Genomic DNA, 26,806 nt, shown 5'->3' on the forward strand with positions numbered 1-26,806 from the left:
TCTGTCTGTACAGCTTTGCTTTTACCATTTGTCCTAGGGTTCTGTCTGTCCGTTTTTTTTTTTGGTTGTTTTTTTTTTTTACTTAAAAAAATTGTTTTTTTCTTAATAATTATTTTTTATTTTAATAACTTTATTTTATTTTATTTTATATTCCTCTTTCTTTCTTTTCTCCCTTTTATTCTGAGCCATGTGGAGGAGAGGCTCTTGATGCTCCAGCCAGGCGTCAGGGCTGTGCCACTGAGGTGGGAGAGCCAAGTTCAGGACACTGGTCCACAAGAGACCTCCCAGCTCCATGTAATATCAAACGGCGAAAATCTCCTAGAGATCTCCATCTCAACGCCAAGACCCAGCTCCACTCAACAACCAGCAAGCTACAGTGCAGGACACCCTATGCCAAACAACTAGAAGACAGGAACACAACCCCGTCCATTAGCACAGAGGCTGCCTAAAACCATAATAAGGCCACAGACACCCCAAAGCACACCACTAGACGTGGACCTGCCCACCAGAAAGACAAGATCCAGCCTCATCCACCAGAACACAGGCACTAGTCCCCTCCACCAGGAAGCCTACACAACCCACTGAACCAACCTTAGCCACTGGGGACAGACACCAAAAACAACGGGAACTACGAACCTGCAGCCTGCGAAAAGGAGACCCCAAACACAGTAAGGTAAGCAAAATGAGAAGACAGAAAAACACACAACAGATGAAGGAGAAAGGTAAAACCCCACCAGACCTAACAAATGAAGAGGAAATAGGCAGTCTACCTGAAAAAGAATTCAGAATAATGATAGTAAAGATGATCCAAAATCTTGGAAATAGAATAGAGAAAATGCAAGAAACATTTAACAAGGACCTAGAAGAACTAAAGAGGAAATAAGCAATGATGAACAACACAATAAATGAAATTTAAAATTCTCTAGAAGGAATCAATAACAGAATAACTGAGGCAGAAGAATGGATAAGTGACCTGGAAGGTAAAATAGTGGAAATAACTAGTGCAGAGCAGAATAAAGAAAAAAGAATGAAAAGAATTGAGGACAGTCTCAGAGAACTCTGGGACAACATTAAACGCACCAACATTTGAATTATAGGGGTCCCAGAAGAAGAAGAGAAAAAGAAAGGGACTGAGAAAATATTTGAAGAGATTATAGTTGAAAACTTCCCTAATATGGGAAAGGAAATAGTTAATCAAATCCAGGAAACACAGAGAGTGCCATACAGGATAAATCCAAGGAGAAACATGCGAACACACATATTAATCAAACTATCAAAAATTAAATACAAAGAAAAAATATTAAAAGCAGCAAGGGAGAAACAACAAATAACACATAAGGGAATCCCCATAAGGTTAACAGCTGATCTTTCAGCAGAAACTATGCAAGCGAGAAGGGAGTGGCAGGACATATTTAAAGTGATGAGGGAAAAACCTACAACCAAGATTACTCTACCCAGCAAGGATCTCATTCAGATTTGATGGAGAAATTAAAAGCTTTACAGACAATCAAAAGCTAAGAGAATTCAGCACCACCAAACCAGCTTTACAACAAATGCTAAAGGAACTTCTCTAGGCAGGAAACACAAGAGAAGGAAAAGACCTACAATAATAAACCCAAAACAATTAAGAAAATGGTAATAGGAACATACATATCGATAATTACCATAAATGTAAATGGGTTAAATGCTCCAACCAAAAGACATAGAGTGGCTGAATGGTTACAAAAACAAGACCCGTATATATGCTGTCTACAAGAGCCCCACTTCAGACCTAGGGACACATACAGACTGAAAGTGAGGGGATGGAAAAAGATATTCCATGCAAATGGAAATCAAAAGAAAGCTGGAGTAGCAATTCTCATATCACACAAAATAGACTTTAAAACAAAGATTATTACAAGAGACAAAGAAGAACACTACATAATGATCAAGGGATTAATCCAAGAAGAAGATATAACAATTATAAATATTTATGCACCCAACATAGGAGCACCTCAATACATAAGGCAAATGCTAACAGCCATAAAAGGGGAAATCGACAGTAACACAATCATAGTAGGGGACTTTAACACCCCACTTTCACCAATGGACAGATCATCCAAAATGAAAATAAATAAGGAAACACAAGCTTTAAATGATACATTAAACAAGATGGACTTAATTGATATTTGTAGGACATTCCATCCAAAAACAACAGAATACACATTCTTCTTAAGTGCTCATGGAACATTCTCCAGGATAGATCATATCTTGGGTCACAAATCAAGCCTTGATAAATTTAAGAAAATTGAAATTGTATCAAGTATCTTTTCCGACCACAATGCTATGAGACTAGACATCAATTACAGGAAAAAATCTGTAAGAAATAACAAACACATGGAGGCTAAATAACACACTACTTAATCAAGAGGAAATCAAAAAATACCTAGAAACAAATGACAATGAAAACACGAAGACCCAAAACTTATGGGATGCAGCAAAAGCAGTTCTAAGAAGGAAGTTTACAGCTATACAAGCCTACCTTAAGAAACAAGAAACATCTCAAATAAACAACCTAACCTTACACCTAAAGCAATTAGAGAAAGAAGAACAAAAAACCCCCAAAGTTAGCAGAAGGAAAGAAATCATAAAGATCAGATCAGAAATAAATGAAAAAGAAATGAAGGAAATGATAGCAAAGATCAATAAAACTAAAAGCTGGTTCTTTGAGAAGTTAAAGAAAATTGATAAACCATTAGCCAGACCTATCAAGAAAATAAGGGAGAAGACTCAAATCAATAGAATTAGAAATGAAAAAGGAGAAGTAACAACTGACACTGCAGAAATACAAAGGATCATGAGAGATTACTACAAGCAACTCTATGCCAATAAAATGGACACCCTGGAAGAAATGGACAAATTCTTAGAAATGCACAACCTTCCGAGACTGAACCGGGAAGAAATAGAAAATATGAACAGACCAATCACAAGCACTGAAACTGAAACTGTGATTAAAAATCTTCCAACAAACAAAAGCCCAGGACCAGATGGCTTCACAGGCGAATTCTATCAAACATTTAGAGAAGAGCTAACACCTATCCTTCTCAAACTCTTCCAAAATATAGCAAAGGGAGGAACACTCCCAAACTCATTCTACGAGGCCACCATCACTGTGATACCAAAACCAGACAAAGATGTCACAAAGAAAGAAAACTACATACCAATATCACTGATGAACATAGATGCAAAAATCCTCAACAAAATACTAGCAAACAGAATCCAACAGCACATTAAAAGGATCATACACTATGATAAAGTGTTGTTTATCCCAGGAATGCAGGGATTCTTCAATATACGCAAATCAATCAACGTGATACACCATATTAACAAATTGAAGGAGAAAAACCATATGATCATCTCAATAGATGCAGAGAAAGCTTTCAACAAATTCAACACCCATTTATGATAAAAACCCTCCAGAAAGTAGGCATAGAGGGAACTTTCCTCAACATAATAAAGGCCATATATGACGAACCCACAGCCAACATTGTCCTCGATGGTGAAAAACTGAAACCATTTCCACTAAGATCAGGAACAAGACAAGGTTGCCCACTCTCACCACTGTTATTCAACATAGTTTTGGAAGTTTTAGCCACAGGAATCAGAGAAGAAAAAGAAATAAAAGGAATCCAAATTGGAAAAGAAGAAGTAAAGCTGTCACTACAGATGACATGATACTATACATAGAGAATCCTAAAGATGCTACCAGAAAGCTCCTAGAGCTAATCAATGAATATGGTAAAGTAGCAGGATACAAAATTAATGCACAGAAATCTCTTGCATTCCTATACACTAATGAAAAACCTGAAAGTGAAATTAAGAAAACACTCCCATTTACCATTGCAACAAAAAAAATAAAATATCTAGGAATAAACCTACCTAAGGAGACAAAAGACCTGTATGCAGAAAATTATAAGACACTGATGAAAGAAATTAAAGATGATCCAAATAGATGGAGAGATATACCATGTTCTTGGATTGGAAGAATCAACATTGTGAAAATGACTCTACTACCCAAAGCAATCTACAGATTCAGTGCAATCCCTATCAAAGTACCAATGGCATTTTTCACAGAACTAGAACAAAAAAATTCACAATTTGTATGGAAACACAAAAGACCCTGAATAGCCAAAGCAATCTTGAGAAAGAAAAATGGAGCTGGAAGAATCAGGCTCCCTGACTTCAGACTATACTACAAAGCTACAGTAATCAAGACAGTATGGTACTGGCACAAAAACAGAAATATAGATCAATGGAAGAGGATAGAAAGCCCAGAGATAAACCCACGCACATATGGTCACCTTATGTTTGATAAAGGAGGCAAGAATATACAGTGGAGAGGGAGGGAGACGCAAGAGGGAAGAGGTATGGGAACATATGTATATGTATAACTGATTCACTTTGTTATAAAGCAGAAACTAACACACCATTGTAAAGCAATTATACTCTAATAAAGATGTTAAAAAGAAACTGGATTATTTTTCTTTTTATTATTGTAAGAGTTATTTATGTATTCTAAATACAAAACCCTTATTAGATATATGCAAAAGTGTTCTCCTGTTTTGTGGGTTATTGTTTCACTCTCTTGTTTCTTTTGAAACACAAACCTTTTAAATTTTTATAGAGTCCAACTTCCCTAGTTTTTCTTTTACCATTTTTACTTTTATTGCCATAGCTAAGAATCTCTTACCAAATCCAAGGTCATGAAGAATTTTTTAATTTTATTTTTTATTGTGGTAAATTATACATAACATAAAATTTTGCATCTTAACCATTTTAAGTGGACTTTTCATTGGCATTAAGTACATTCACATTGTTGTACAACCATCACCATTACCCATCTCCAGAACTTTTTCATCAAACCAAACAGAAACTCTGTCCCCAGTAAACAGTAACTCCCTATACTCCACTCCCCCATCCCTGGTAAACCCTGTTCTACTTTTTGTCTCTATGCATTTGACTACTCTAGGTACCTCAGATAAGTAGAATTATGCAATATGTGTCCTTTTTTATCTGGCTTATTTCACTTAGTATAATGTCTTCAAGGCTTATCTATGTTGTAGCATATGTTAGAATTTCCTTACTTCTTAAAGCTGAATAATATTCCACTGTATGCATATCACATTTTGTTGATCAGTTCATCTGTTGATAGATATTTGTGTTGTTTCTTCCTTTTGGCTGTTTTGAATAATGCTGCTGTGAACATTGTTGTACAAATATCTGTTTGAGTCCCAGGTTTCAAGTCTTTTGTGTATATACCCAAAGTAGAATTGCTGGATCAAATGGTAAATCAATGTTTAATTTTTTGAGGAACTGCAAGGTCATCAGGATTTACATCTCCATTTTCTTCTTGGAGTTTTATAGTTTTTGCTCTTATATTTAGGTCTTTGATCCATTTTCAGTTAACTTATATGTATACATGGTATGAGGTAAAGTTCTAATTTCATTCTTTTGCATGTGGCTATCCAGTTGTCCTATTACCATTGTTGAAAAGATTATTCCATCCCCACTGAATGGTGTTGGCAACCTTACAGAAAATCAGTTGACCACAGATGTATGAGTTTATTTCTAGACTCACAATCTGTTACATTGATCTATATATCTATCCTGGTACTAGTTTTGAAACTGGGAAATGTGAGTCCTTTTACTTTATTCTCTATTTTCAGGATTATTTTGGCTCTTCTGGTTCCTTTGCAATTCCATGTGAATTTTAGAATCACCTCATCATTTGTATAAAGAAGTCAGCTGGAGTTCTCTTAGGGATTGCACTGAATCTGGAGATCAGTTTGGGGAATACTGCTATCTTAACAATATTGTCTTTTGATCCTTGAAAGTGGGAAGCTTTTCCATTTATTTAGATCTTCTTTAACTGCTTTCAACAATGCATTGTATTTTTCAGAGTATAAATTTTGTACTTCTTTTGTTAAATTTATTCCTAAGTACCTTATTCTTTTTGATGCTATTATAAAAGAAATTCCTTTCATAATTTCATTTTCAAATAGACCATTGCAAGTGTATAGAAATACAGTTAATTTTTGTACATGATCTTGTATCCTGCAACCTTGCTGAACTCATTTCTTAGTTCTAAAAAGTTGTCAGTGGGTTCCTTAGAATTTTCTGTGTACAGGATCATACCATCTGTGAATAGAAATGCTTTCATTTCTTCCTTTCCAAACTAAATGTCTATTCCTTACTTTTCCTGTTTAATTGCCCAGGATAGAACCTCCTGTACAATGTTGAATAGAAGTGGTGAAATCATAAATCCCTGTCTCATTCCTGATCTTACGGGAAACGACACAGTCTTTCATCAAGTATGATGTTACCTGAGGGTTTTTTGTAGATGTCTTTTATTAGGTTGAAGAAATTCCCTTGTATTTCTAGTTTGTTGAGTACTTTCAATCATGAAAGGATGTTCAATTTTGTCAAATGCTTTTTCTACATCTATTGAGATTATAAGGTGATTTTTGTTTTTATTCCATTGATATGATGCATTACATTAATTGATTTTCAGATGTTAACCAAACCTTGCATTCCTGGGATAAATCCCACTTTGTCAAGGTGTATAATTTATTTTATATGTTTGGTGAATTTAGTTTGCTAGTGTGTTCTAGAGGATTTTGCTTCCATATTCATAAGAGATATTGGTGTGAAGTTTTCTTGGACTGTCTTTGTCTACTCTTATTATTGGAATAATACATGTTTCAGAAAGATTTGGGAAGTTTTACTGCCTCTTCTATGTTTGGAAGACTTTGTGAAGAATTGGTTGGTATTAATTCTTGGAATATCTGGTAGAACTTAGCAGTGAAGCCATATCAGCCTAGGCTTATCTTTGTGGTTAGTTTTGAAAAATTATCTATTCAATATTTCTACTTGCTATAGGTCTATTCAGATTGTCTATTTCTTCTTGAGTCAGTTTCAGTAGCTTGGGTCTTCCTAAGAATTTGTCCATTTCACCTAAGTTAGTTAATTTGTTGGCAAATAATTGTTCATGGTATTCCTTTATAATTATTTTTACATCTGTAAGATTAGTACTAATGTCCCTCTTTCAATTCTGATTCTAGTAATTTGATTCTTCTCTTTTCTTCTTTGTCAAACTACCTAAAGGTATATCAATTACATTGATCTTTTCAAAGAGCCAGATTTTTGTTTCATTAATTATCTATTGTTTTCTGTTCTCTGTTTCATTTTTTCCTGCTCTAATCTTTATTGTTTCCTTTCTTCTATTTGTAGGTTTAATTTGTTCTGCTTTTTCCAGTGTCTTAGGGTGGAAGGTTAAGTTATTGATTTGAGATCTTTCGTTTTCCTTAGTGTAGGCATTTACAGATACAAATTTGTCTCTAAGCACTGCTTTAGCTGCATCTCATAAGATTTGGTATATTGTGTCTTCATTTTTATTCATTGCAAAGTATTTTCTGATTTTCTGTTTGATTTCTTAACATCTTTCATTAACATCTTTATTGGAGTATAATTGCTTTGCAATGGTGTGTTAGTTTCTGCTTTATAACAAAGTGAATCAGCTATACATACACATATATCCCCATATCTCCTCCCTCTTGCATCTCCCTCCCACCCTCCCTATCCCACCCCTCTAGGTGGTCACAAAGCACCGAGCTGATCTCCCTGTGCTATGCAGCTGCTTCTCACTAGCTATCTATTTTACATTTGGTAGTATATATAAGTCCATGCCACTCTCTTTAGTTATTTTAAATTTAAACTTTTTCCATGTTAAAAAGAAAAAACTTTATTGTTTCCACCTTGTTCACAGCTTGGAAAAGTGTCTGGAGGAGTATATAAACAACTGCCCTTGGGATGGGAGCAGAAGTTCAGGTGGAGTCCCTGAAGCCAGGGGAATCTAAGAGTGCCCCTCAAGGGCCACTGAATTCAGGAGGCCTCTAATCATGCTTGAGTGTGAGTCTTTCAAAGAGGTACTACCCAAGCCTGACCTGTAGAGGTTGGTCAGGTGGAAGCACATCTTCTTGATGCGTTTCACTTCCTGCTTTAGGAAATGGTGCTTTCAGAAGTCACAGACATGAGGAGCTGTGCTGTCAGAGCCCAGAGGATGCAGATCTGTTAGGGCCAGCTTCAGTTCTTCTCCTCTAAGGCATCCAAGGTGTAACCTGACTCATCTTGAGATGGCTTCTGTTTATCCTCAAAGAAGGCACCGTCACTAAACTAGTTTTGCAAGGAGGCATTTGGTGCCTTTCTGTTTCTGCCTTGACAACTTCCAGAAGTGGCACACACCCTTTAGAGGGCCACATTGTTGCAATTAAAATAATAGCCCAGGGACTTCCCTTGTGGTGCAGTGGTTAAGAATCCGCCTGCCAATGCAGGGGACACAGGTTTGATCCCTAGTCTGGGAAGATCCCACATGCTGCTGAACAACTAAGCCCATGTGCCACAACTACTGAGCCTGTGCTCTAGCGCCTGCGTGCCACAACTACTGAGCCCACGTGCCCTAGAGCCCATGTGCTGCAACTACTGAGCCCGCACGCCTAGAGCCTGTGCTCTGCAACAAGAGAAGCCGCTGCAATGAGAAGCCCGCGCACCGCAACGAAGAGTAGCCCCCACTCGCCGCAACTAGAGAAAGCCCATGCCCAGCAGTGAAGACCCAACATGGCATAAATAAGAAAGAAAGAAAGAAGGAAAGAAAGAAAGAGAAAGGAAGAAAGAGAAAGGAAGGAAGAAAGAAAGAAGCCCAGAGAGAGTCAGGTGTTAGAGGTTCACAAATGCAGCTTGGCCAGATAGTGGATAGTGAGTGGCCTTGACCTTATTTGAATAATTCTGAAGGATCTGGGAGCTCTTGTTGGAGACAAGGCACTGGCCACAAAATACAGTGTTAGCTGGTCTTGGAGGCATGAGACATGAGCTGGTTCAGAGGTACTTTGGAGGCTGAGGTTGGACAGAACATTGAAGTGTGGTCAGAGTCTAGAAGGAGAATAGTCCTGGGTTATCTTCCATCCAAATACTGTTGAATCAAAAGACAGATCTGTGAAGGCCGTCAAATGAACCATCTCATTTAATTTTTATCCATTGACTTACTTCTCTGTATCTCACTTTGAGTAATCAGATATAGCTGCCAATCTCAAACCTTCTCTTCAACTGTGTCTAATCTGTCATTTAACCAATTTTATTTTCCATTTCTTTTGGTTTTAGTTGATTCTTCTTCTAATCTGCCCAGTCATTCCCCCTTCTTTATTGGCCCAAAGTGTAGTAATACAAGTTATAGTGCAATTTTTGGCACCCACCCTCAGGTCAACCCTTTCTCTCCCCTTTGCTTACCATTTTCTATTCCTAGATTTAGTTTTAATTCACTTGGGGGGAGGCTGAAAGGAGGTGGGACTTTTCAAGAACAAAAAAATCCATAAAGGTATGTTATATCTAGAGTATAGTTGGGTTTTTAATTTTTATTTAATTAATTAATTTATTTATTTTTGGCTGCATTGGGTCTTTGTTGCTGCGCGCGGGTTTTCTCTAGTTGTGGCGAGCGGGGCCTACTCTTTGTTGTGGTGCATGGGCTTCTCATTGCGGTGGCTTCCCTTGTTGCAGAGCATCGGCTCTAGGTGTGCGGGCTTCAGTAGTTGTGGCTCGCAGGCTCTAGAGCGCAGGCTCAGTAGTTGTGGCACATGGGCTTAGTTGCTCCACAGCATGTGGGATCTTCCCGGACCAGGAATCGAACCCATGTCCCCTGCACTGGCAGGCGGATTCTTAACCACTGTGCCACCAGGGAAGCCCTGGGGTTTTTTAAAAATCATTTACTCTACCCTACTGATAGAAGTAGAATTCTCTTGGCCCCTTCATATCCTCAAGGACTGATAAACTCTTAAAATTCCAGTATATGGAGCAAATATTTGTTGAATTTAGGCTTACTATTTAATAAAAGGAAGGGGGAGTTGGTATGTTCATAGACACATGAAGGTACAGAGAATTACATTTCAGTAGACTAGTGAAAAAGTCTCAAGACCTCCATCATCAACAAGAGGCCTGGAAATAGCACATGTTCAACCCTAAACCTTGACACTGGGTACCTGAGTCCTATCAGTGGCACCCCATTGTTTTTAGACAGTGAAATCTTCAATGCAGCTCAAAGCCATGCGAAGTCCAGCCCCACAATCAACTCATACTATTCTCTCTCTCTCTTTGCCTCCTCCCCTCCCTCCCTCCCCCTCTTTTAAAAGAGAGTTTATTTTTTAGAGAAATTTTGGGTTTACAGAAAGTTCACAAGATAGTATGTGTAGTTCCTAAACACTCCCTCTTCCCCAGAGTTTCCCCTATTCTTAACTTCTTGTATTAGTGTGGTACATTTGTAACTGGTAAGTCAATATTGCTACTTATTATTTTTTTTAATTAATTAATTTTTGGCTGCATTGGGTCTTCGTTGCTGCGCGCAGGCTTTCTCTAGTTGTGGCCAGCGGGGTCTACTCTTTGTTGTGGTGCACGGGCTTCTCTTTGCAGTGGCTTCTCTTGTTGCGGAGCATGGGCTCTAGGCCTGCGGGCTTCAGTAGTTGTGGCACTCGGGCTCAGTAGTTGTGGCTCGCAGGCTCTAGAGCGCAGGCTCAGTAGTTGTGGCACACGGGCTTAGTTGCTCTGTGGCATGTGGGATCTTCCCGGACCAGGGCTTGAACCCCTGTCCCCTGCATTGGCAGGCGGATTCTTAACCACTGCGCCACCAGGGAAGTCCCAATATTGCTACTTATTATTAAAGTCCCTAGTTCACTTTGGTGTTCACTGCTTGTGTTGTACAGTTGTATGGGTTTTCACAAGTGCATAATGTCATGTATCTAACATTACATTATCATATAGTCTGATCACCCTAAAAATTCCATGCTCCAACTTTTCACTCCTTCCCCCATCTCTGTTCCCCACTCCAAACTCCTGGCAACCACTGCTCTTTTTACTGTCTCTGTAGTTTTACCTTTTCCAAAAGTTATATAGTTAGAATCATACAATATGTAGCCTTTTCAGACTGGCTTCTTTCACTTAGCAATGTGAATTTGAGGTTCTCCCATGTCTTTTTGTGGTTTGATATTTCATTTGTTTTTATCACTGAATAATATTCCAGTGTATGGATGTTCCACAGTCTATTCACTGACCAGAGGACCTCTTGATTGCTTCCAGGTTTGACAATCATAAATGAAGCCACTGTATACATTCATGTGCAGAATTTTCTGTGGACATAAGTTTTCATCTCATTTGGGTAAATATGTAGGAATGTGGTTGCTGGATCATACGATAAGACTATGTTTACTTTTGTAAGAAACTACCAAACTGTCTTCCAAAGTGGCTGTACTATTTTGCATTCCTACTAGCAATGACTGAGAGTTCCTTTATTTCCATACCCTCGCCAGCATTTGATATTGTTAGTGCTGTGGATTTTAACCATCCTAATACATGTGTAGCAGTTCTCTTGTCTATTTTTTAATTGGATTGTTCAGTTTTTAAGAGTTCTTCATACATTTTGGAATGTACAAGTCTTTTATCAAGTGTGTTTTTCACAAATATTTTCTCCCAGTCTGTAGCTTGCCTTTTCATTTCATTTATAGTGTCTTTTGCAGAGGAGAAGTTATTCATTTTAACCTATCTATTTTTTCCTTCATGGATGATGCTTTTGGTATTGTATCTAAAAACTCATCACCAAGCCCAAGTTGCCTAGATTTTGGCTTGTGTTAGCTTCAAGAAATTTTAGAGTTTTGTGTTTTACATTTAGCCTATGACCTATTTTTAGTTAATTTTTGTGAAAGGTGTAAGGTCTGGATTAATTTTTTTTGTACGTGGATGTCCAGTTTGAACATCTGTTGAAAAGGCTATCCTTTCTCCATTGAATGGCCTTTGGTCTTTTGCCAAAGATCAATTGGCTGTATTTATGTGGTTCTATCTCTGGGCTCGTTTTTCTGTTCCATTGATCTGTTAGTCTATACTTTTGGCAATACCACACTGTCTTGATTACTGTACTTTATAGTAAGACTTGAAGTCAGGTAATGTAAGCCTGCTGGTGGTGCTTTTCTTGTCTTGTATTATGTTGGCCATTCTGGGTCTTTTGCCTTTCCATATAAACTTTAGAATCAGTTTGTCTATATCCAAAAATAACTTGCTGGGATTTTGACTGAGATTGCATTGAAATCTATGGATCAATGCATATTGTGCCACCCTAACAATATTGAGTCTTCCTATTCATGAACATGGATTATGTCTCCATTCATTTAGATCATCTTTGATTTGTTTAATCAGTTTTGTAGTTTTCCTCAGATCCTGTACATATTTTGTGACATACCTAATTATTTTATTTTTGGGGTGTTAATGTAAATGTCATTATATTTTAAATTTCACATTCCAATTGTTTATTGCTGGTATATAACAAAGGAATTTATTTTTTTTAAAAATAAATTTATTTATTTATTTATTTTTGGCTGTGTTGGGTCTTTGTTTCTGTGTGAGGGCTTTCTCTAGTTGCAATGAGCGGGGGCCACTCTTCGTCGCGGTGCGCGGGCCTCACTATCGCGGCCTCTCTTGTTGTGGAGCACAGGCTCCAGATGCGCCAGCTCAGTAGTTGTGGCTCACGGATCTAGTTGCTCCACGGCATGTGGGATCTTCCCAGACCAGGGCTTGAACCCGTGTCCCTGCATTGGCAGGCAGATTCTCAACCACTGCACCACCAGAGAAGCCCAGGAATTGATTTTTTTAAAAATAAATTTATTTATTTTATTTTTGGCTGCGTTGGGTATTCATTGCTGCACGCGGGCTTCCTCTAATTGCGGTGAGTGGGGGCTACTCTTCGTTGCGGTGCATGTGCTTCTCATTGTGGTGGCTTCTCTTGTTGCAGAGCATGGGCTCTAGGCACGCGGGCTTCAGTAGTTGTGGCACACGGGCTCAGTAGTTGTGGCTCGCGGGCTCTAGAGTGCAGGCTCAGTAGTTGTGGCTTGCGGGCCCTAGAGCGCAGGCTCAGTAGTTGTGGCGCATGGGCTTAGTTGCTCCATGGCATGTGGGATCTTCCCAGACCAGGGCTTGAACCCATGTCCCCTGCACTGGCAGGCGGATTCTTAACCACTGCGCCACTAGGGAAGTCCCAAAGCAATTGATTTTTGTGCATTAACCTTGTATTCTGAAACCTTAATACAATGGCTTATTAGTTCAGGAGTTTTTTGTTCATCTTTGGGATTTTCTACAACAATAATCATGTAACTGGGAACAAAATAAGTTTTATTTCTTCCTTCCCAACCTACCTATATACCTTTTACTGTTATATTGCATTAGCTAGAACTTCCAGTATGATGTGGGATAGACATAGTGAGAGATCCTTGCCTTGTTCCTGACCTTAGGAAGAAATCATCTAGTTTCTAAACATTGAGCACAGTGTTAACTGTAGACTTTTGTAGATTTTGTGTGTGTATGTCATGTTGAGGAAGTTCCCCTGTATTCTTAGTTTGCTGAGTGTTTATCATGAATGTGGCTTGGATTTTGTCAAATGCTTTTTCTGCATCTTTTGATATGATCATATGACTTCCTTAGCCTATTGCTATGATTACATTAATTGAACCAGCCTTGCATACCTGGGATAAATCCCACTTGGTCATGGTGTATAATTTTTTACTATATTGCTGAATTCTATTTGCTAACACTTCGTTAAGAATTTTTCTCTCTCTAATCATGAGAGATACTGGTCTGCAGTTCTGTTTGTGTTTTTACTGTCTTTGGCTTTGGTATCAAGGTAATAAAACAAATTGGGAAGTTTTCTCTCCTCTTCTATTTCAGGAAGAGTTTGTATAGGCATGTTAATTCTTCTTTAAACAGCTGGTAGAATTCTCCAGTGAAACCATGTAGGTGTGAAGATTGCTTTGTGAGAGTTACAAAATTACAAACTCAATTTCCATAATAGTTATATGGTTATTCAAATTATACATTTTATATTTGATGAGTTGTAATAGTTTGTACTTTTTGAGGAATTGCTCCATATAATCAAAGTTGTCAGATATATGTGTAGACTTGTTTGTGGTATTCCATTATTATATTTTTAATGTCTGCAGGGTCTGTAGTAATATCCCTTATTTTATTCTTGATGTTAGTAACTTGAGTCTTCTCTATTTTTCCCTTTCAGTCATGTGAGAGGATTGTCAATTTGATTGAACATTTCAAAGCTTTTTGTTTCATTTGTGTTTCTCAATTAACTTTTTTTCTATCCTATTCATTTCAGCTCTTTATTTTTGCATTCTGCTTGAGTTTATTTTGCTTTTTTTCCCCTAGTTTCTTGAGGTAGTAGCCTAGATTGATTTGCAATCTTTCCTCTTTTTAATTGAAATATAGTTGGTTTCAGGTGTACAGCAGTGGTTCAGATATATTTTTTTTCAGATTATTTTCCTTTATTGGTTATTACAAAATATTGAGTATAGTTCCCTGTGCTGTACAGTAGGTCCTTGTTGGTTATCTGTTTTATATACAGTAGTGTGTATATATTTTCATTTTCATTCTATTCAACATATATCTTAAAATTTCCCTTGAGACTTATCCCATGAATTATTTAGAAGTGTGTTGTTTAGTTTCTAAGTGTTTGGAAATTTTCCTTTTAGCTTTCTGTTATTGATTTCTAATTGATTCCATTGTGGCCAGAGGACACATTTTATATTATTTCAATTCTTTTCAATTTGTTGAGGTTTGTTTTATAGCTTAGGAATGGTCTATCTTGGCATATATTCCCCAGGTACTTGAAAGATTGTGCATTCCGTCATTGTTGAGTGGAGTGTTTTGGTTTTTAAAAAAAATTATTTATTTATTTATTTATTTATTTATTTATGGCTGTGTTGGGTCTTCGTTTCTGTGTGAGGGCTTTCTCTAGTTGTGGCAAGCAGGGGCCACTCTTCATCGCGGTGTGCGGGCCTCTCACTATCGCGGCCTCTCTTGTTGTGGAGCACAGGCTCCAGACGCACAGGCTCCAGATGCGCAGGCTCGGTAATTGTGGCTCACGGGCCCAGTTGCTCCGTGGCATGTGGGATCTTCCCAGGCCAGGGCTCGAACCCATGTCCCCTACATTGGCAGGCAGATTCTCAACCACTGCGCCACCAGGGAAGCCCGAGTGGAGTGTTTTTTAAGTGTTTAGATCACATTGATTGATTGATGGGATGATGTTGAGTTCTATATCCTTGCTTTTTTTTTTTTTTTGGCTGCACCACATGGCTTGTGGGATCTTAGTTCACCGACCAGGGATTGAACCCACGGCCTCAGCAGTCAAAGTGCAGAGTCCTAACAATTGGACCACCAGGGAATTCCCTTTGCTGATTTTCTATCAAATTGTTCCAACAATTGTTGAGAGAGGGATGTTGAAGTCATTAACTATAATTTTATATCTGTTTCCCTTCATTTCTGTCAGTTTTTGCTTCACATATTTTGCATCCTTATTACTTTGCACATAAAAATTTAAGATTGCTGTCTTCTTAGTGGATTGACCCTTTTATCACTATGAAACATCCCTCTCTATCCCTAAATTTCTTGCTCTAAAGTCTACATTATTTGATACCAATATAGCCACTCCTGCTTTTGATTAATGTTTCAAAGTATACCTTTTATTCCATCCTTTCACTTTCAACCTCCCTTTATCATTATATTTGAAGTGAGTTTCTTACAGACAACATATAGTTCATATAACTGGGTCATATTTTTAATGCACTGCCAATCTCTGTCTTTAATATTTAGTGTTGTGTTATTTAATGTAATTATGATGTATGCATATTTAAGTCTGCCATTATTTTTTATTTTCTGGTTGTTCTCTATGTTTAACATTTTTCTGTTTTCTTTTCCTGCCTATCTGTGGGTTAATTGAACATTTTTAAAAAATTCCATTTTGACGTATCTATTGCATTTTTGAGTGTACCTCTTTCTATAGCTTTCAGAGTGGTTGCTCTAGGTATTACCTTATAAATACATAACTTGTCCCTGTCTACTGGCGTCAATATTTTACCAGTTTGAGTGAAGTATAAAAAACTTACCTCTCTTTATGCCCTTGACCCTCCCATTTATAATTGTCTTATTTCCTCTATATACATTGAAAACCACAATAGACAGCTATAATTTTTGCTTCAACAACATAATTTAGAAAACTCAAGAAAAATACAGTGTACTGTATTTATCCATATTTTTACTCTTTCTGTTCTTCCTGATGTTTCAAGATTCCTTCTTTTATCATTTCCTTTCTGTTTCAAGAACTTCCTTTAGTCATTCTTTTAGGGCAGGTATGCTGGAAACAAGTTCTCCTAGTTTTCCTTCATCTGAGAATGTCTTGATTTTCCCCCTTCATCCCTGAAGCATATTTACTAGATATAGAATTCTGCATTGGCAGTTCTTTTCTTTCAGAATTTGAAAAGTGTTGTGCCACTTCCTTCTGGCCTTAATTGTTCCTGATGAGAAACCAATTGTAATTTTCTTTTACACACATAAAATGAGACATTTATTATGCCAAAGAATGGGCTTTATTTTTCATTTTCCCAAAACACTAAAATAACACACGGCATAGTAATTTAGCACACAATATAAACTAATATATGCAGTCAAATTCTGAAATTGGTTAAGTCTTACTTTGGGACTCCTTAAAAACTTACATTCTTAAGTGACTTTTATCAAAGTTATCAACACACAACAAAAGGAGTTAACCCAGAAAAATCTAAGTGTAAGAGATACCTTGACTCCTATAAACTGGAGACCTTCTATAAGGGAAATACTTGATTTGCCTCTCTATAACTGAGCAACGACAGATAGTCTCAAGCTCATTTTTATTTCAAATAACACTGCTAGGGTTCCTAATTAGAGAAAGGTTTATCTAAAGGTAAGGTTAATGTTGCAACTTTCACTGTAGGGCCTCCATTTATTGCATTTGAAGTGGAAGGAAAGGCATGAGAGAAGAGAAATCAAATTTTGTTGACCAAAATTATTCTACAAAATGCAGAAATGGTAACAGCTTACCATCAACTCAGCCTGGCTCAGAGCAAGTACAGAGGGGTTGATTTTACAAACATCTACCTCCATTAGATGGTCAGAGACAGTCTGGAGAGACAGTATCTGGGACTGTAGCCCTTTAGAATGGGTGTTGAAGGCATAGTAAAAGCTTCATGTTAAATCTTTAGGGTCTAATCTGATATTTATGTAGGATATATCAATATTCTCCTTGAAATGGTTTCCCAATCCTGAATGTTTTTCAAGCACAATTTGAAAGTCAAAAATTTCCTTCCATATCAACCAGCTTTCCATGAATTTGAATTCCACTTACTTTAAGTCTATCTGGTCATACAAACCAAAGCAGGAGCTTCATGGCTGCATGGTTTGCATCCAGACTTAATGCAAAAGAAATCATTTAGGACAACTTTTAAAATTAATCTCACTATTTTAATTGTTCTGCTTGTACCTTAATTATGGCATAACAGATTTGCTAATTCAAAAGCTTGTAGAGCCAGTAATGCCAGTGTTATCTGCAGATCATTTGGGGTACTTTTTTCACATGAAAGCATTTTCTTGTATTCTACTGTTTGCTCTGAAAACATGAGCTTTGAATGGCCAGGGAAAACACATTTTGTCTCATCATTCAAGAATATTTGGGGATGTGCTGCAGCAGTGTAGACAGGATGGAATGCAGGCAAGACAGTTCCAACTCAGAGTCTAGCCTCTCCAGAAAAGCACTTGGTGGTTCATTCTCACAAATCCCCATTTCTGACCAATTTTGAGAGGATGGTCGTCCTGACTCCCCAGGCTCTCCTTTGTGGCTCTGTCCTCTGTGGCTCTCAGTGGCTGTGGTCCCTCCTCCCAGCCAGTGCCTCACCTGAGCTTCTCCAGTGCCACAGGACACCCCAGCAAAACACTCTTTTGCAGGAGCAAAGAACAGATCCAGTCTTCCTCTGAGCAGCTGCTGAAGCTGAATTTCTTCTTATTGATTCTTGCAAACATGGAAGTGCTTTGTTGCCGTCGTGAAGCAAGAAGCTGACCTCACTCAGATCATTTTCATTTCCAAAGTTAACTCCTCATTTTGTGAATTACCATTTACATCAACTGCAAGCTTATTTGTCCTGGAAGTTGTATCTGATGGGCAAGGGCTCTCCTTCTGCGTTAAGTCTATACAATATTTTGTCTGAGTCATCACCTGCTCCCTTCTCTTCTGCGAGGCGGATGCTGACAGTCCCTCATGCTATGTGTTCTCTGATGCCCTGAGACTAAGGACACATCTGTCAGTCCGAGGAAGGCCTTCGATGGATCTCAGTATGAACCTGCATGTGGACTTTGAGCGTCATGGAAGCTATGATGAAGACGTAGGGGAAGTTGATGTACAACCACCAGGCCAGGTCGAAGACAAGCAGTATTTGGGTCAGCCCCTTGCAGAAGACCCTGTAGGAGCCGGTGGCGGCCGAGTGTAAGAGCTGGACAGCCCCACAGAGCTGCCACCATATAGACCCACCACCGTGATGTCTCCTGGCCTCTGCCCTGGCAGGTAAGATGTCATTTCTGACAGCTTTCAATAATTTTTCTTTTTTGGTTCCAGAAGTTTGACTATGATGTGCTTTTGGTGTGGATGTTTTTTTAGTTTATCCTGTTTGGAGTTCACTCAGCTTTTTGAATCTATAGGTTTTTATGTCTTTTGATAAATTTGGGAAATTTTTTTTAGAAACTGTTTCTTTGAACACTTCTTCATCCCACACCATCTTTCTCCTCTCTTCTGGAATTCCAATGATATGAATGTTATATCATATGTTATAGTCTCAGATTTTCCTGAGGCCCTACTTTTTATTATTTTTCAGTCTATTTTTATCATTGTTCAAATTGGCTAATTTCTGTGGTTCCATTTTCAAGTTCACTGATTCTTTCCTCTATCCTCTTTATTCTGTTGTTGAGCTCATTCTTGGAGGGTTTTTTAAAAATTTCAGTTATTGTATTTTTTTAGTTTTAAAATTTAAAATTGGTTTTTCTTATATCTTCTACCTCTTTGTTGAGACTTTCTACTTCCTTGCTGAGACTTTTTCATTTATTTCAAGTGTTCATAATTGTTTGTTGAAGCATTTTTATGATGGCTGCTTTAAAATCCTCGTCAGGTAATTCTAACATTTGTGTTATCTCCATATTGCTGTTTGTTGGTTGCCTTTTGTCACTCAAGTTGAGATCTTCCTGGTTCTTGGTAGGATAAGTGATTTTTCATTGAAAGTGATTTTGTGTTTTAGCAGGCCTCCTCTGATACCTGTTTTAGCTGGCCTCAGGTACTGCTCCAGCTGGGGAACAAGACACTGCCTCATTACAGCCAGATGGAGATGGATGTTCAGGTTCTCCCATCTGCCTCAGTTGACACACAGAGGGGAGGGCTCCTTGTCACTGCTGGGTAGAAAGTGGAGTTCAGGCTCCGCTGTAGGCTATGCTGACATAATTCTGGCTAGGAAGGGGAGCACCCTGATGCTCTTCATGTATTCTCCATTGACAATGCAGAATGGTAGATGGAAGTGCATGAATGACCTCAGTTCTGCTGAGAAGTGGGAAAAAGTTCTGACTGTCAGTTAGGCTTCCTCTGACACTTCCTAGTGGAAGGGGCAGGGCACCTAACAGGAAACGGGAGAGGAGCCATGTTAGCTCAGGTGGAGATAGAAGTCCAGTGTTTGCATGTGTTCTCCACTCCCAGCTGCGTTGGGAGAGACCCTCTTTACCACCTGACCTACTGGAGCATTTTGTTATAACCTGGAAAGGGTGAAAGCCTAGGCTCTATACATTATCTTTGCTGGTAGGGTCTTAGTTTTGTTGTTGTTGTTGTTGTTTTTGTGTGTTTGGCTTGAATAGAGGGTTTATTACATAAAAGTTTCTGTCTTGTAGGCTGCCCCTTTCCTAGTCCGTTGGCTAAAGAGAGTAGGCTTTTCTTGGGCCTTTCTTTATCTGCACTCAGAATTTCCAGGTGGCTGCCTTTTCCCGTAATCACTATAGGATATATGACCAATAACAAAATCCAGGGAACTTACCACTGTATTGTTCCTTGGTTCCCAGGATTCCCCTAGCCAGTGTGCCTTCTCTCTTCCCCCTCTCAGAATTTTATATTTGTTTTATATATCATGTTCATGGTTTTTAGCTGTACTTAGCAGGAAGAATAGGGAAATGTTTGTCTACTCCATCTTTTGGAATAAGAAGTCCTTTCTCTTTTATTTTAGTGTGATGATATTGTGGTATAGTCTTTAAAGACATTTATTATGTCTGAGGTGAACTTCAAAAAATTGGGGTGGGTAATAGGTAGGAATATGGAGCAAACGAGATTAGCTATGAATTGATCATTGTTGAAGATGGGTGATAATACATATATGGAGGTTTATTACCCTACTTTATTTTTGTATATGTTGGAAATTCCCCTTAAAAAGAAAACCATTTCCTGACTACCCAGTCTAAGTCATGTTACAAGCTCTTGTTTGTGTTCTCCACTACAGTGTAAACTTGATAACAAGAACCCAGTCTATCTTGGTCACAATTACAGCTCCAAAGCTTAAAACTGACTGGTATATGGTTGGCATTCTAATTACCATGTTTCCTCAAATATAAGATTCCACAGATTATAAAATGTTTATGTACCATTAAAAAATACTGCAAATTATGATATACCACCAAGTTTTAGAAGTATTTGGATTTCAGATGCTACAATGTGAAAAAAATGCTTTAGAATTAATGAAATATGATATCTGTGGAATAAATGAATACTCTAAAATACTGCAAAGGTCAAGATTCTGCTGACAATGCTTCATACATGTTCAAGAGCAGATCAGGGTATATATATATTTTTTTTTTAAATAAATAAAATAAATAAATTTATTAAAAAAAAAAAGGCAGAGCACAGTGCCTAGTTCACTGCGGCACTTAGTACATAATACCTATTATCATTATGGTACAATTGCATTTTCCGGCTGATACTAGAACTACAGGATATTTTTTTCTTCACTTCTTTTTTTTTTTTTTTTTTATTTAAACATCTTTATTGAAGTATAATTGCCTTACAATAGTGTGTTAGCTTCTGCTTTATAACAAAGTGAATCAGTTATACATATACAATATGTTCCCATTTCTCTTCCCTCTTGCATCTCCCTCCCTCCCACCCTCCCCATCCCACCCCTCTAGGTGGTCACAAAGCACCGAGCTGATCTCCCTGTGCTATGCGGCTGCTTCCCACTAGCTATCTATTTTACATTTGGTAGTGTATATATGTCCATGACACTCTCTTACCCTGTCACATCTCACCCCACCCCCTCCCCATATCCTCAAGTCCATTCTCTAGTAGGTCTGTGTCTTTATTCCCGTCTTGCCACTAGGTTCTTCATGGCCTTTTTTTTTTTTTCTTTTTTTCCTTAGATTCCGTATATATGTGTTAGCATACTGTATTTGTTTTTCTCTTTCTGACTTACTTCACTCTGTATGACAGACTCTAACTCCATCCACCTCATTACAAATACCTCCATTTCATTTCTTTTTATGGCTGAGTAATATTCCATTGTATATATGTGCCACATCTTCTTTATCCATTCATCTGTCGATGGACATTTAGGTTGCTTCCAGGTCCTGGCTATTGTAAATAGAGCTGCAATGAACATTTTGGTACATGACTCTTTTTGAACTATGGTTTTCTCAGGGTATATGCCCAGTAGTGGGATTGCTGGGTCGTATGGTAGTTCTATTTGTAGTTTTTTAAGGAACCTCCATACTGCTCTCCATAGTGGCTGTATCAATTTACATTCCCACCAACAGTGCAAGAGTGTTCCCTTTCCTCCACACCCTCTCCAGCATTTATTGTTTCTAGATTTTTTGATGATGGCCATTCTGACCGGTGTGAGATGATATCTCATTGTAGTTTTGATTTGCATTTCTCTAATGATTAATGATGTTGAGCATTCTTTCATGTGTCTGTAGGCCATCTGTATATCTTCTTTGGAGAAATGTCTATTTAGGTCTTCTGCCCATTTTTGGATTGGGTTGTTCGTTTTTTTGTTATTGAGCTGCATGAGCTGCTTGTAAATCTTGGAGATTAATCCTTTGTCAGTTGCTTCATTTGCAAATATTTTCTCCCATTCTAAGGGTTGTCTTTTGGTCTTGTTTATGGTTTCCTTTGCTGTGCAAAAGCTTTTAAGTTTCATTAGGTCCCATTTGTTTATTTGTGTTCTTATTTCCATTTCTCTGGGAGCTGGGTCAAAAAGAATCTTGCTGTGATGTATGTCATAGAGTGTTCTGCCTATGTTTTCCTCTAAGAGTTTGATAGTGTCTGGCCTTACACTTAGGTCTTTAATCCATTTGGAGTTTATTTTTGTGCATGGTGTCAGGGAGTGTTCTAATTTCATACTTTTACATGTACCTGTCCAATTTTCCCAGCACCACTTATTGAAGAGGCTGTCTTTTCTCCACTGTATATGCTTGCCTCCTTTATCAAAGATAAGGTGACCATATGTGTGTGGGTTTATCTCTGGGCTTTCTATCCTGTTCCATTGATCTATATTTCTGTTTTTGTGCCAGTACCAAACTGTCTTGATTACTGAAGCTTTGTAGTATAGTCTGAAGTCAGGGAGCCTGATTCCCCCAGCTCCATTTTTCGTTCTCAAGATTGCTTTGGCTATTCGGGGTCTTTTGTGTTTCCATACAAATTGTGAAATTTTTTGTTCTAGTTCTGTGAAAAATGCCAGTGGTAGTTTGATAGGGATTGCATTGAATCTGTAGATTGCTTTGGGTAGTAGAGTCATTTTCACAATGTTGATTCTTCCAATCCAGGAACATGGTATATCTCTCCATCTATTTGTATCATCTTTAATTTCTTTCATCAGTGTCTTATAATTTTCTGCATACAGGTCTTTTGTCTCCTTAGGTAGGTTTATTCCTAGATATCTTATTCTTTTTGTTGCAATGGTAAACGGGAGTGTTTTCTTAATTTCACTTTCAGATTTTTCGTCATTAGTGTATAGAAATGCAAGCGATTTCTGTGCATTAATTTTGTATCCTGCTACTTTACCAAATTCATTGATTAGCTCTAGGAGTTTTCTGGTAGCCTCTTTAGGATTCTCTATGTATAGTATCATGTCATCTGCAAATAGTGACAGCTTTACTTCTTCTTTTCCGATTTGGATTCCTTTTATTTCTTTGTCTTCTCTGATTGCTGTGGCTAACACTTCCAAAACTATGTTGAATAATAGTGGTGAGAGTGGGCAACCTTGTCTTGTTCCTGATCTTAGTGGAAATGGATTCAGTTTTTCACCATTGAGGACAATGTTGGCTGTGGGTTTGTCATATATGGCCTTTATTATGTTGAGGAAAGTTCCCTCTATGCCTACTTTCTGCAGGGCTTTTATCATAAATGGGTGTTGAATTTTGTCGAAAGCTTTCTCTGCATCTATTGAGATGATCATATGGTTTTTCTCCTTCAATTTGTTAATATGGTGTATCACATTGATTGATTTGCGTATATTGAAGAATCCTTGCATTCCTGGGATAAACCCCACTTGATCATGGTGTATGATTCTTTTAATGTGCTGTTGGATTCTGTTTGCGAGTATTTTGTTGAGGATTTTTGCATCTATGTTCATCAGTGATATTGGCCTGTAGTTTTCTTTCTTTGTGACATCTTTGTCTGGTTTTGGTATCAGGGTGATGGTGGCCTCGTAGAATGAGTTTGGGAGTGTTCCTCCCTCTGCAATATTTTGGAAGAGTTTGAGAAGGATAGGTGTTAGCTCTTCTCTAAATGTTTGATAGAATTCACCTGTGAAGCCATCTGGTCCTGGGCTTTTGTTTGTTGGAAGGTTTTTAATCACAGTTTCAATTTCAGTGCTTGTGATTGGTCTGTTCATATTTTCTATTTCTTCCTGGTTCAGTCTCGGCAGTTTGTGCATTTCTAAGAATCTGTCCATTTCTTCCAGGTTGTCCATTTTATTGGCATAGAGTTGCTTGTAGTAATCTCTCATGATCTTTTGTATTTCTGCAGTGTCAGTGGTTATTTCTCCTTTTTCATTTCTAATTCTATTGATCTGAGTCTTCTCCCTTTTTCTCTTGATGAGTCTGGCTAATGGTTTATCAATTTTGTTTATCTTCTCAAAGAACCAGCTTTTAGTTTCATTGATTTTTGCTATTGTTTCCTTCATTTCTTTTTCATTTATTTCTGACCTGATCTTTATAATTTCTTTCCTTCTGCTGGCTTTGGGGTTTTTTTGTTCTTCTTTCTCTAATTGCTTTAGGTGCAAGGTTAGGTTGTTTATTCGAGATGTTTCCTGTTTCTTGAGGTAGGCTTGTATTGCTATAAACTTCCCTCTTAGCACTGCTTTTGCTGCGTCCCATAGGTTTTGGGTCGTCGTATCTCCATTGTCATTTATTTCTAGGTATTTTTTGATTTCCCCTTTGATTTCTTCAGTAATCACTTCATTATTAAGTAATGTATTGTGTAGCCTCCATGTGTTTGTATTTTTTACAGATCTTTTCCTGTAATTGATATCTAGTCTCATAGCGTTGTGGTCGGAAAAGATACTTGATACGATTTCAATTTTCTTAAATTTACCAAGGTTTGATTTGTGACCCAAGATATGATCTATCCTGGAGAATGTTCCATGAGCACTTGAGAAAAATGTGTATTCTGTTGTTTTTGGGTGGAATGTCCTATAAATATCAATTAAGTCCATCTTGTTTAATGTATCATTTAAAGCTTGTGTTTCCTTATTTATTTTCATTTTGGATGATCTGTCCATTGGTGAAAGTGGGGTGTTAAAGTCCCCTACTATGATTGTGTTGCTGTCGATTTCCCCTTTTATGGCTGTTAGTACTTGCCTTATGTATTGAGGTGCTCCTATGTTGGGTGCATAAATATTTACAAGTGTTATACCTTCCTCTTGGATCGATCCCTTGATCATTATATAGTGTCCTTCTTTGTCTCTTGTAATAGTCTTTATTTTAAAGTCTATTTTGTCTGATATGAGAATTGCTACTCCAGCTTTCTTTTGATTTCCATTTGCATGGAATATCTTTTTCCATCCCCTCACTTTCAGTCTGTATGTGTCTCTAGGTCTGAAGTGGGTCTCTTGTAGACAGCATATATATGGGTCTTGTTTTTGTATCCATTCAGCCAGCCTGTGTCTTTTGGTGGGAGCATTTAATCCATTTACATTCAAGGTAATTATCGATATGTATGTTCCTATTCCCATTTTCTTAAATGTTTTGGGTTTGTTATTGTAGGTGTTTTCCTTCTCTTGTGTTTCTTGCCTAGAGAAGTTCCTTTAGCATTTGTTGTAAAGCTGGTTTGGTAGTGCTAAACTCTCTCAGCTTTTGCTTGTCTGTAAAGGTTTTAATTTCTCCATCACATTTGAATGAGATCCTTGCTGGGTAGAGTAATCTTGGTTGTAGCTTCTTCTCCTTCATCACTTTAAGTATATCCTGCCACTCCCTTCTGGCTTGCAGAGTTTCTGCTGAAAGATCAGCTGTTAACCTTATGGGGATTCCCTTGTGTGTTATTTGTTTTTTTTCCCTTGCTGCCTTTAATATGTTTTCCTTATATTTAATTTTTGACAGTTTGATTAATATGTGTCTTGGTGTGTTTCTCCTTGGGTTTATCCTGTATGGGACTCTCTGTGCTTCCAGGACTTGATTAACTATTTCCTTTCCCATATTAGGGAAGTTTTCAACTATAATCTCTTCAAATATTTTCTCAGTCCCTTTCTTTTTCTCTTCTTCTTCTGGGACCCCTATAATTCGAATGTTGGTGCGTTTAATGCTGTCCCAGAGGTCTCTGAGACTGTCCTCAGTTCTTTTCATTCTTTTTTCTTTATCCTGCTCTGCAGTAGTTATTTCCACCATTTTATCTTCCAGGTCACTTATCCTTTCTTCTGCCTCAGTTATTCTGCTATTGATCCCATCTAGAGTATTTTTAATTTCATTTATTGTGTTTTTCATCATTGCTTGATTCCTCTTTAGTTCTTCTACGTCCTTGTTAAATGCTTCTTGCATTTTGTCTATTCTATTTCCAAGATTTTGGATCATCCTTACTATCATTATTCTGAATTCTTTTTCAGGTAGACTACCTATTTCCTCTTCATTTGTTAAGTCTAGTGTGTTTTGACCCTGCTCCTTCATCTGCTGTGTGTTTTTCTGTCGTCTCATTTTGCTTATCTTACTGTGTTTGGGGTCTCCTTATCACAGGTTGCAGGTTTGTAGTTCCCGTTGTTTTTGGTATCTGTCCCCAGTGGCTAAGGTTGGTTCAGTGGGTTGTGTAGGCTTCCTGGTGGAGGGAACTAGTGCCTGAGCTCTGGTGGATGAGGCTGGATCTTGTCTTTCTGGTGGGCACGTCCACGTCTGGTGGTGTATTTTGGGGTGTCTGTGGCCTTATTATGATTTTAGGCAGCCTCTCTGCTAATGGATGGGGCTGTGTTCCTGTCTTGCTAGTTGTTTGGCATAGGGTGTTCAGCACTGTAGCTTGCTGGTCATTGAGTGATGCTGGGTCTTGATGTTGAGATGGAGATCTCTGAGAGATTTTTGCCGTTTGGTATTACGTGGAGCTGGGAGGTCTCTTGTGGACCAGTGTCCTGAAGTTGGCTCTCCCACCTCCGAGGTACGGCCCTGATGCCTGGCTGAAGCACCAAGAGCCTTTCGTCCACACGGCTCAGAGTAAAAGGGAGAAAAAATAGAAAGAAAGAAAGAAAGGAAGGAAGGAAGGAAGGAAGGAAGGAAAGAAGGAAGGAGGAAGGAAGGAAGGAAGGAAGGAAGGAAAGAAAGAAAGAAAGAAAGAAAGGAAAGAAAGAAAGAAAGAAGCTATAATATAGTGAAGTAAAATAAA

At 38.0% G+C, this 26,806-nt stretch overlaps 1 pseudogene across 1 annotated transcript; it reads right to left on the reverse strand.

Moving 5' to 3' along the window:
- Positions 1 to 14,784: 14,784 nt before the first annotated feature.
- LOC309635659 (protein FAM220A pseudogene) lies at positions 14,785 to 20,787 on the reverse strand (annotated as a pseudogene). The gene is made up of 2 exons (XR_014249617.1): positions 19,998 to 20,787; positions 14,785 to 19,513 (listed from the first exon to the last, which is right to left on the reverse strand). The product of XR_014249617.1 is annotated as a protein FAM220A pseudogene (transcript).
- Between the last annotated feature and the right edge of the window lie 6,019 nt (positions 20,788 to 26,806).

Source organism: Balaenoptera borealis (genome assembly GCF_965194805.1).
Source record: "Balaenoptera borealis genome assembly, chromosome: 10".
NCBI classification, from domain to species: Eukaryota; Metazoa; Chordata; class Mammalia; order Artiodactyla; family Balaenopteridae; genus Balaenoptera; species Balaenoptera borealis.